We start from the raw sequence: 11,773 nt of genomic DNA, 5'->3' as shown, positions 1-11,773 counted from the left end.
TTTTGGCTATAAGGGCATTGTTACTAGTTGTTGTGTTGTATTCATCCCTTTTTCTCCTATTGAGGTGGAGATCATGTCTAGCAAGTTGCTCTTAGTGGTGTTCAGTTTCAAGTAAAAGGTTGTGGAAGCCTTGTCTAATCCCATAGTTTTGGTTGAGGAAGCTTTGCCTTTTGAGGTAGAGATTTTGGTTTGGGGTTGGTGATGGAGTTTACCTTTAAATCCTATTGAGGTGGAGTTGGGGGATACAGTTGATGTTGGGAGGTGGTAGTGGGGGGTTGTTGGTGCCCTATTTCCTACTTACATATGAGAATAGAGGATGATCTTTTAGTTGGTGTTCCCCCTTTTTCACCTATTGAGGTGGTGCTTTTGGAGGGTATTATGTGCTCAGCTCTGTTCATTCTAAAGATCAAGGTTAGGGGAGCCTATCAAAAACCCATTGCTTCAGGTTGTGGGAGCCTTGTAAAACCCACTCTCATGGTTGAGGGAACCTGAAAAAACCCTTTGTTTCTTTTTTCTCTCAGGGACAAGCTGGATGCTAACAGTTTTCAAGGGCCGAGTTTGGCCAGTGTTTGTTTTTTGTTAGGATTTGGCTTTGCGGATTTTTGTGGCCCGAAGATTTTTTTACAGGTTATGGTAGCCTAGCAAAACCCTTCATATTGGTTGAGGGTGCCTGATAATACCCCCGTTATTTGCGGTCAATTGTTGCTGACTTAGACCCTTGGTTTGGGCCAACCTGTTTTGTAATGTTATTCTTTTAATGTCTAGCTAATGTTTGGTTGGTTGTGACTGCTCTAATTTGTTGTTTATGTTTTATGCAGCATTCAGTTTTGGGCTTTAGATACCCGTAAGTCCAAAAGGTTTCAAGTCCTTTCTAAAACCTATCATTTGCTGCCAGGTTGTCTAGTCCATTATTTGATGGCAATTCTCTGGTTGTAAGGGTTTCAGGGCCTCTTCAAAACCTGTTTTATCCTAATAAAAAACAACTCATATTATACATAAAGATGTCAAATAAATGACCCCTTAAGATTACTAAATAGCTTAAGTCAATTTGGGTAAAACAAAAATGGGAAGAAGAGATGTGCTATCTAGACTCTACCATTGAAAATTTGAAGTTGAGAATTTCTAAAGATGAAGAAACTAAAAAATAGTAAAAGAACAACTACAACAATTGAGTAATTTTGTAAAAGATTTGATAGCTTCAATAGCATTAATGCCTGCTAATTATACAAATATCCCAATTTTGATATCCAATAGTGAGGTTGATAACTTGTACATTAGATATTTGGATAGATACAATGGTAAATGAATCTTGTGACCAAATGGAGTTACATTGTAAATATGATTGGCAAGCTACTCATTCATATCAAAATTTGAATCATTTTTTAAATCTAATGATTACATGATTAAGATTAATCTACATTACATGATTATTATATATCCTAAAGAAATCTAAAACAATCTTAAGTTTTTTTTAATTTATTCAATGATCATTCTATTTTATTTATGAGTTATTTAATAATTATTATATTTTATTTATATTATTTGCTCCTTTTTATCTTATTTAGAGAATTATAAAATTAGTAGTCTATAATATAACATATATATTAATATTAATAGTAATTAGAGTTATATATCATTTTTATAACAATTATAATAATTATATCAATAGAATTATAATTTATAATATATTTTAATTATGATTTTTTTAAATAATAATATACATATTAATATTTATATAACATGAAACTAGTAGATATTTCTACTTAAACATTATTTTATTTGTTAAAAAATTCTCATTTTACTAAAAAATGTTATTAAGCCAATAGGCTTTTAGTGGGAGAATCCCGCCTGCAAAGTGTAAGACATTCCGGCAACCATAGGAATGTTTGTCACCGGCGTTTTCCTCTACGTGCTGACGTGTGTATTGGTTGGCGTTTTACCCCGTGTGGTGACGTGTCCGTTCGGTTTCCTTTTTCGTCGTCACTTTTCCACTTGCGGTGGCATCCATGCGTGCGCTGTTTTTTCAAAGTGATGTTGTCTTTAATGATTTCATCCCCGACGTTGTGCATGAATGTCGACATTCTTTATGGCCGCTTGGAACCCTACAACGTTGTCTTTAATGTTTTCATTCCCGACGGTGTGCACGAATGTCGACATTCTTTATGGTCGCTTGGAACCCTAAAATGTAATTTGTTTTGTTGTTCTCAGAAATATTTTGCTCTGTAAATTTTCGCATAACGTTGGATATAGTCGCCAAGTTAGGTTTTCTTCTGGCTGTGACTGTTTTGTTGGGCTTGTTTCTGAGCTTCACGTCGTGAATGGTTTTACTTTGCAAGGTAAGTGTTATTTTATTTTAAAGTTTTTTTAATTTGTAATGCATTGTTTTATATTGTGCTTATTTTTTCCCATGGTGTGGTTGTAGGGTTGTTACTTTGTTTATGTTGTTTAACTGTTTGTGGACGTGACTACTTTCAGTTTGCAAGGCACAGGTATTGTCGTCGAGTTTTCGCATAACGTTGGATATAGTCATCGAGTTAGGTTTTCTTCTGGCTGTGAGTGTTTTGTTGAGCTTGTTTCTGAGCTTCACGTCGTGAATGGTTTTACTTTGCAAGGTAAGTGTTTATTTTATTCTAAAGTTTTTTTAATTTGTAATGCATTGTTTTATAGTGTGCTTATTTTTTCTCCTGGTGTGCTTGCAAGGTTGTTACTTTGATTATGTTGTTTAACTATTTGTGGACGTGACTACTTTTAGTCTGCAAGGCACGGGTATTTAGGTTTTGTGCATTGTGTTGTGGGTTAAAAGGCTTTTAACATAAGAAATGGGTTGTTTCAGGAAATTTATTGAGTTGCCTTTTCCAGTTTGCAGATTAATATTGAGTTGGGTTTAAACAATGGTTTACGAAACACTTTCGGTTTGTGTGCATTTTGTTGTAGGTTAAAAGGGTTTTAGTTGGGTTTTTTAGTTTGCAGATATTTATTTATTTAAGTTTTAATCAGCATCAATAGTTTAAGGTTCTATTTTGAATATGATATTTCTTAATTTGCTTTAATGTTTTTGTCCTCGACGGTGTCCACGAATGTCGATTGTTTTGTTGGGCTTTTTTCTGAGCTCCTCACCGTGAATGGTTTTACTTTGCAAGGTAACTGTTTAGTTTAGTTTAAAGTTTTTTTAATTTGTAATACATTATTTTATAGTGTCCTTATTTTTTCCCGTGGTGTGCTTGCAGGGTTGTTACTTTGATTATGTTGTTTAACTGTTTGTGGACGTGATTACTTTCAGTCTACAAGGCACCTATTCACTTTGACAGGTATTTAGGTTTTGGGCATACGTTCTTTATGGCTGCTTGGAACCCTAAAATGTAATTTGTTTTATTGTTCTCGAAAATATTTTGCTCTGCAATTTTTCGCGTAACGTTGGGTGTTTATTTTAAAGTTTTTCTAATTTGTAATGCATTGTTTTATAGTGTGCTTATTTTTTTTGCATGGTGTGCTTGCAGGGTTGTTACTTTGTTTATGTTGTTTAACTGTTTGTGGACTTGACTACTTTCGGTCTGCAAGACACCTGCTCACTTTGACATGTATTATATGTACATATACACATGTACATATATATATACATGTATGTATAGGCATGTATACATCTATATAATTACACACATGTACACACACACACACACACACACACATATATATATGCATGTATATATATACACATGTACGTATGTATATATATAGTTTTATCAAATCTATGTTTTAATAACTCCATTCTGATTGAAGTTGCAAGCAGTAGATGTGAGAATGAAGAATACACACTATCACAAAAATTTGTTCCCTGAACCCTAAGATATTAACATACAATTTAATTTTTTTAAATCATACAAATAATTTAAAGAAAAAATTTAACTCAAGTAAAACAAAACCAATCAATACAAAAATATGTATATATAATAATACAGTCTTTTAACAGCCAATACTCAATTAATTGCCCAAACTATTAACATTGCCCTGTGTATAAACAATCAATTTCATAAAATCTAAAAACCTTGAGGGATACACACATGTACGCATATATATATGCATGTACACACACACACACACACACACACACACACATATATAGTTTTATCGAATCTCTGTTTTAATAACTCTATTATGAAGTCTATAGGAATTGTTTTCAAAAAAGAAAGAACCCTCCAAACAAATCTATAAACTATGAAATTCCTCACCCAATATTTGTTTGTTACTGATTGAAGTTGCAATTGGAAGTAGTAAATGTGACAATGAATAATAGGCACTATCACAGAAATTTGTTCCCTGAACCCTAAGATATTAACATACAATTTAAATTTTTATAATCATAGGAATAATTTAAAGAAAAAAAATAATATTAACATTGCCCTGTGTATAAACAATCAAATTCATAAAATCTGAAAACCTTGAGGGAATTATTTTAGAAAAGAAAGAATCATACAAACAGATCTAAAAAAATATAAATTGCTCACCAGTCTTTACCTGTGAATGATTGAAATTGTGATTGTAAGTGGTAAATGAAGAATTGGAACAATCACATAATTAATCACAGAATTTCGGTCCCTGAACCTTAAGATATTAACACTCTATGTATGGACATCCATCAAAGCATATACGATAGAGGAATTAAACTTTTTGCTACTACTATCAATAAATTACCTTGAATTTTTTTTCCTGATTTGATGACTACTGCCTCTGTAATCATTCTTGCCTAGAACAATCTTTTAGTTATGTTTATTGATTGTCTGTTGACAGAATATGGCAGTGCTTGTGAAATTATTTTTGCTTGGAACAATCTGTTCCTTATGATTATAGATTGTTTGTTGATAGAGTATGACTTTGGAAACTTAGTTTTATTGTGAAAGCATTGTTGGAAAGGTCTAATTTTTCCTTTTCTACAACCATACTTAATAATTAACATTTAGTTTCACTTTGCAGAACATTGTTTTGTTTTAGATGTTTCAATTGTTAATCACAGTTGTGGTTCAATGAAAATATTAGAATGTTCTTTATGTGATTACGTTGTAAGAATCTCTGCATAAACTTTCTTTGGAAAGTTTGATTGTCGATGCTTTTAGTCTACAAGGTAAGTGTTTATTTTTACAGATTCTTTTGTTTGTAAAGATTTTGAACGTCAATACTTTCGCTCTGCAAGGCAAATGTTCTTTGTTTGGCTTCTAATTTCTCAGTGTCTTTCATTTATTGTAGAGAACTTTGGTTAGAATTTTTCCTCGGTCTGAATCCTTTTAGTCTGCAAGGCAAGTGTTCTTTTTGTGGTTTCTATTTTATCGGTCTGTATTTTTCATTTGTGGGTCTTTCTTGGTTATTGCTCTTTTCTAATCCTGCTAATTTGCAGAGTTATTGTTGTTGTTTTATTCTTTGTGGTTGTGAATCCTTTTGCTCTGCAAGGCAAGTACAAAATTCTTAATTCGTTCTTTTGCAAGTATGCTTCATTTATAGGTTTTGCATGTTTAATGTTTTCATCGCTGTTGGTGGCAAGTTCTTAGTGGTGTTACGTTTTAGGGCTCTGATTTCTTCAACAACGTGGTTATCTATTAAAATTTAGTCTGTGGAAGGTAAGATCCTTTCCAAAGCTACGTACCTAATCAAATCTAAAATTCGTACATTAATTACTATACATAAATATATGTTAGGTCTGTACATTTATTTTATGTTCTTACAAAATTTATATATGTCAGTTTGTTAAAAAAGTTTGTAGATGTTACGATACTGAGTATTTGTCATTATTTAGAGGATTCGTATTATTTTGGTGTTTAGAATTTGTCATTGTTTACAAAATTCGTGTTATTTTGGTGTAAAGAAATTTTTAGAGTGCCAATACATGTATATGTGTGTGTGTGTGTGTGTGTGTGTGTGTACACACACACACACACACACACACACACACACATACACATGATGTACATATATATATAATTGTTTTTCTTGGAATGGTCTGTAGTGTTGATATATGTATATGTACATATACACATGTACATATATATATATGTGTGTGTGTGTGTGTGTGTGTGTGTGTGTGTGTGTATACATATGTATATATATACATATGTATACATATGTATATATATACTTATGTATACATATGTATATATATATATATACATATGTATATATATACATATATATATACACATGTACGTATATATATATATATATATATATATATATATATATATATATATCCACAAATAGTTAAACAACATAAACAAAGTAAGAACCCTGCAAGGATAAATAAATTTTTAGAGTGCCAATACATGTATATAAATGTATATATATATGTACATATATATAGATAATAATATATGTACATATATATAGATATATATGTACATATATATAGATATATATGTACATATATATATGTGTACATATGTGTGTGTGTGTGTGTATATTTATGTATATATATATGTGTGTGTGTGTGTGTGTGTGTGTGTGTGTGTACATATATATATATGTACATATATATATATGTACATATATAGATATATATATATATATGTACATATCTATATATATGTATATATATATATATATGTATATATATATATATATATGTATGTATATATATGTATATATATGTATATATATATATATATATGTATATATATATATATATATGTATATATATATATGTACATATATATAGATATACATATATATATATATATATATATATATATATATATATATATATATGTGTGTGTGTGTGTGTGTGTGTGTGTGTGTGTGTGTGTGTACATATATATACACATGATGTACATATATATATAATTGTTTTTCTTAGAGTGGTCTGTAGTGCTAATATATATATAATTGTTTTTCTTAGAATGGTCTGTAGTGCACACACACACACACACACACACACACACACACACACACACACACATATATATATATAGGCATGTATACATCTATATAAATACACACATGTACGCATATATATATATATAGTTTTTTCAAATCTCTCTTTTAATAACTCCATTCTGAAGTCAGTAAGATTTATAGATAGAAGTCTATTTATCTTACAGAATAAAAGCCTTCATGTGCACAGAGTAGTAATCACATAAATAACGTTGTAAATTAACAGCAATGCAATACAAACATTATTAAACACTTACCTTGCAGAGTAAAATCCTTGTGAAAGAGAACACAGAATATTAAACATACAACACTTACGCACTGCAAAGATATTTAACTTGATGACGAATCACCAATAACCAAGAGACACTGACCAAACACATTCACTGACCCTAATGGCTGTAAAAGTCAGCAGGTGCCTTGCAGTCTGAAAGTAGTGACGTCCATAAATAGTTAAACAACAAAAACAAAGTAAGAACCCTGCAAACAAATGAAACAAACTTCAAAATAAACACCTAACTTGCAAACTAAAACCATTCGCAGTGAGAAGCTCAAATACCACATCAACAAAACACTGACAGCCAGAAGAAAACCTAACTCGACAACTAAATCCAATGTTACAAGAAAATTTACAGAGCAAAATACTTACAACAACAACAAAACAAATTACACTTTATAGTTTGAAGCGGCCATAACAAAGTAAGAACCCTGCAAGCACACCACGGAAAAACATAAGCACGCTATTAAAAAATGCATTACAAATGCAACAAACTTTAAAATAAACATGTGTCTTGCAGAGTGAAAGTAGTCATGTCCACAAACAGTTAAACAACATAAACAAAGTAAGAACCCTGCAAGCACACCACGGGAAAAAATAAATACACTATAAAAGAATGCATTACAAATTCAAAAAACTTTAAAATAAACACTTACCTTGCAGAGTAAAACCATTCATGACAAGAAACTCAAAAATAAGCCCAACAAAATAGTCACAGGCAGAAGAAAACCTAACTGGACGACTACATCCAACGTTACACGAAAATTTGCAGAGCAAAATATTTTCAAGAACAACAAAACAAATTACATTTTACGGTTTGCAGTCTAAAAGTAGTGACGTCCACAAATAGTTAAACAACAAAAACAAAGTAAGAACCCTGCAAACGAATGAAACAAACTTCAAAATAAACACCTAACTTACAAACTAAAACCATTCGCAGTGAGAAGCTCAGATACTACATCAACAAAACACTGACAACCAGAAGAAAACCTAACTCGACAACTAAATCCAATGTTACAAGAAAAATTATAGTGCAAAATACTTACAACAAATTACATTTTACAGTTTGAAGCGGCCATAACAAAGTAAGAACCCTGCAAGCACACCATGGAAAAACATAAGCACACTATTAAAAAATGCATTACAAATGCAACAAACTTTAAAATAAAATTTGTCTTGCAGAGTGAAAGTAGTCACGTCCACAAATAGTTAAACAACATAAACAAAGTAAGAACCCTGTGAGCACACCACGGGAAAAAATAAATACACTATAAAACAATGCATTACAAATTCAAAAAACTTTAAAATAAACACTTACCTTGCAGAGTAAAACCATTCATGGCAAGAAACTCAGAAAAAAGCCCAACAAAACAGTCACAGACAGAAAAAAACCTAACTGGATGACTACATCCAACGTTACGTGAAAATTTACAAAGCAAAATATTTTTGAGACAAAACAAATTACATTTTACGGTTCCAAGCGGCCATAAAGAACGTCGACATTCGTGCACACTATCAGGGACGAAAACATTAAAGCAAATTAAGAAATATTGTATTCAAAATAGAACCTTCAACTATTGATGCTGATTAAAACTTAAATCAATGAATATCTGCAAACTGCAAAACCCAAATTAAACCCTTTTAACTTACAGTACAATGCACACAAACCGAAAGTGTTTCGTAAACCATTGCTTAAAACCCAACTCAATATTAATTTGTAAAGTGAAAAACCCAACTCGATAAATTTCACTTGATCATGGTTAGCCTTGGTTGGTACTATTGATGAATACTATAGGATATTGGCCAATATTTAAAGGATGTCATTGACTCCTTGTTATATGATTACTTTGTATTCCACTGACTTCTTCATATGATTAAAGAATTTATAATAAATTTTCTTGCATTTTTCAAATCTGTAACTGTCATTTCATTATTTCCATGAACAGGTGAATAGAGTAATGTATGTATTATCTTTTATCTTTCATCATGACACTATCTTCCTTGAATGCACTTCACATGACTAATATCTTCACTATCCAATCAATCTTATCACTATCATGCAAATATCTTTTGGATTGTCTATTATACTATCACTAATGCTTTTTCGCTTCACATCATGTTATTCTTCTTCATTGTGATATTTTCCTTGTTCAAGGTCTATAAGATACTCTCATGCCTGTGCTTTTTTAAGTTCATTGTCATTTGATGTAGGAAACCCCTTAAGGTTTATATAATCTTATTATGAAAATCCTTGTGAGCTCTCTAATAATTCACTATCTTCTTTATTTTTCCTCCATGGTATCTAGAGTTTAAATTTTCCCCTGCTTTTTTAAGTTCATTGTCATTTCATTTAGGAAACCCCTTAAGGTTTATATAATCTTATTATGGAAATCCTTGTGTTTTCTCTAATAATTCACTATCTTCTATATTTTTCCTCCATGGTATCTAAGGTCTAAATTTTTTCCAAAAATGTCTTCCTTGAGGACTATCATTGTTCACTTTCTATTGTCATGTAAACCTCACCACATATAACTACCTACATGTTTATCAAGTCTGGGGATACATTAGATGGAATTCCCATTATTAGGCCATCATTCCTTGCTCTTCATTTGATCCTACCATGATTGTCCTTTTGATATCTCCCTATACCCTATCAAACTGTCAGGGTGAGCCTTACTCAACATTCACATATATAATTTGAGGGTTTATACATGAAAAGGAGACATCTCGCTATATTTTCCCAAGCTTGACAATAACAAGGCTTGATAGTGGGATTCTGCATCTCGCAGGGCCTTCCATTGTATTGTTTGCCAATAAAACCACTATGTTGCATGCCAATAATAAAATTAATTGCAAGCAGTGTTAGATCCAACATGAGCTTCATTATAGTTTTCAATTTCATCATTAACATTCCTAGCCACGCTTGGAAGCCTTCAAGTTTTTGAAGACAGACCCAAACGTGGTAAAACTCTAAAAAGTTTAACCTAAACCTATTAAGACTCAAAAACTCTTCAAAATAAAACTCTCTCCTTTGCATGCACATGAACTTTTGAAAAAAAATTGATAATTGGAAACTTCATAAGTGCTTCAGTGGGTGAAAAACCTCAAAGGATAGCGGGTGAAAAAACTGAAACAATGACTATATGTAACATTACAAGATACATTTTACGGTTAACCAATAGCCATAAACAACGTTGACATGTGTGTACACGGTTGGGTAGGAAAACATTAAATACAGCGTTGCTTCAGGAAATGTGTACTCAGACTGACGCAAATGAGATAACTGACTTTGTGCACATGAAGGCTTTTAGTCTGCAAGATAAATAACCTTTAAAAAAACAATCCAGATTTACAACATTAGAATAATGGCATTGATGTGTATAATTCTGATTTTGTGACCAGCTTATTATATAAGGTGGATACCTTCTCTCCTTTACTAATTATAAGTTCCGCAAGATTTGTATCCTTTTTAGTGAGAGAATTCCACCACGAATCTATAACATATTCTGGCAACAACTAGAATGTTTGTCCCTCTAATTCTTCCCGTCATGGTGACTTGTGTGTTGGGTTTATTTTTGTGTCGTGAGTTGTCCACTTGGGGTGGCGTCGGTGCGTGCACTCATTTTTTGAAGCGGTGTTGTCTTCAATGTTTTCCTCCCCGGCCAAACGCACGAATGTCAACATTATTTATGGTCGGTAAGAACCATAAAAAGTATTTTATTTTGTTATTGTATTCGTTTCACAAACCCTTTAAACTGTAAAAGTGAATACTTACCTTGCAAAGTGGAAGCATTCATGGTCATACTTAAATATATATCCATGTATATATATAGATATAGATGTATATATATCAGATTTTCTTAAAACAGTTACTGCTGCTTATACGTGTATGTACATCTATATAGATATGTATACCTGTATATATACACATGGATATATATATGGACAGATCCTAAAATAAGTCAAACTAAGCACTTGTCTTGCAGAGTGAAAGCATTGCCTACAAAAAACAATATACATACACCTACATAAATGTTTATATATATATATATATATATGTGTGTGTGTGTACATCTATTCATATTAAAATTATTATACGTGTTCATAGTAGTTATAAATATAAGTACATGTATATATATACATGTATACATATATGTAAATCCATTCTAAAATTTATATAAAACATTCAAAGCTAGAAGAGGATAAATGAATTAATTAAATAAATAAAGATTTATTTAATTAATAGAAGAATTAGGCTTAAATAATTAAATAAATAAAATATTTATTTAATTAGACTGGACAATTTTAGGTGTCTACATTTTGCCCCTCTTTGAGACAATGCAACTTGTCGCGTTGTTTCAAAGAAGATAATATGAACTAATACAAAGTTGCCCCAAGATGGGAATGATATGCCCCCTCGAGAGGTTGGATAAAAAATGTCTGAAAAGATCATAGACAATCTCTCGATAAGAAAGAAAGGCTAGAATGGACTAACCGGATAGGACTAGGGCTAGGGTAGTCTATAAGATAGACTACGAGGGAAATACATCCTCATTGTCATCCACACATCCAAGAGATCAGAGTGCA

This window comes from Cryptomeria japonica, chromosome 3, assembly GCF_030272615.1.
Source record: "Cryptomeria japonica chromosome 3, Sugi_1.0, whole genome shotgun sequence".
In the NCBI taxonomy this organism is placed as follows: domain Eukaryota; kingdom Viridiplantae; phylum Streptophyta; class Pinopsida; order Cupressales; family Cupressaceae; genus Cryptomeria; species Cryptomeria japonica.
This window is presented reverse-complemented; position numbering follows the sequence as displayed.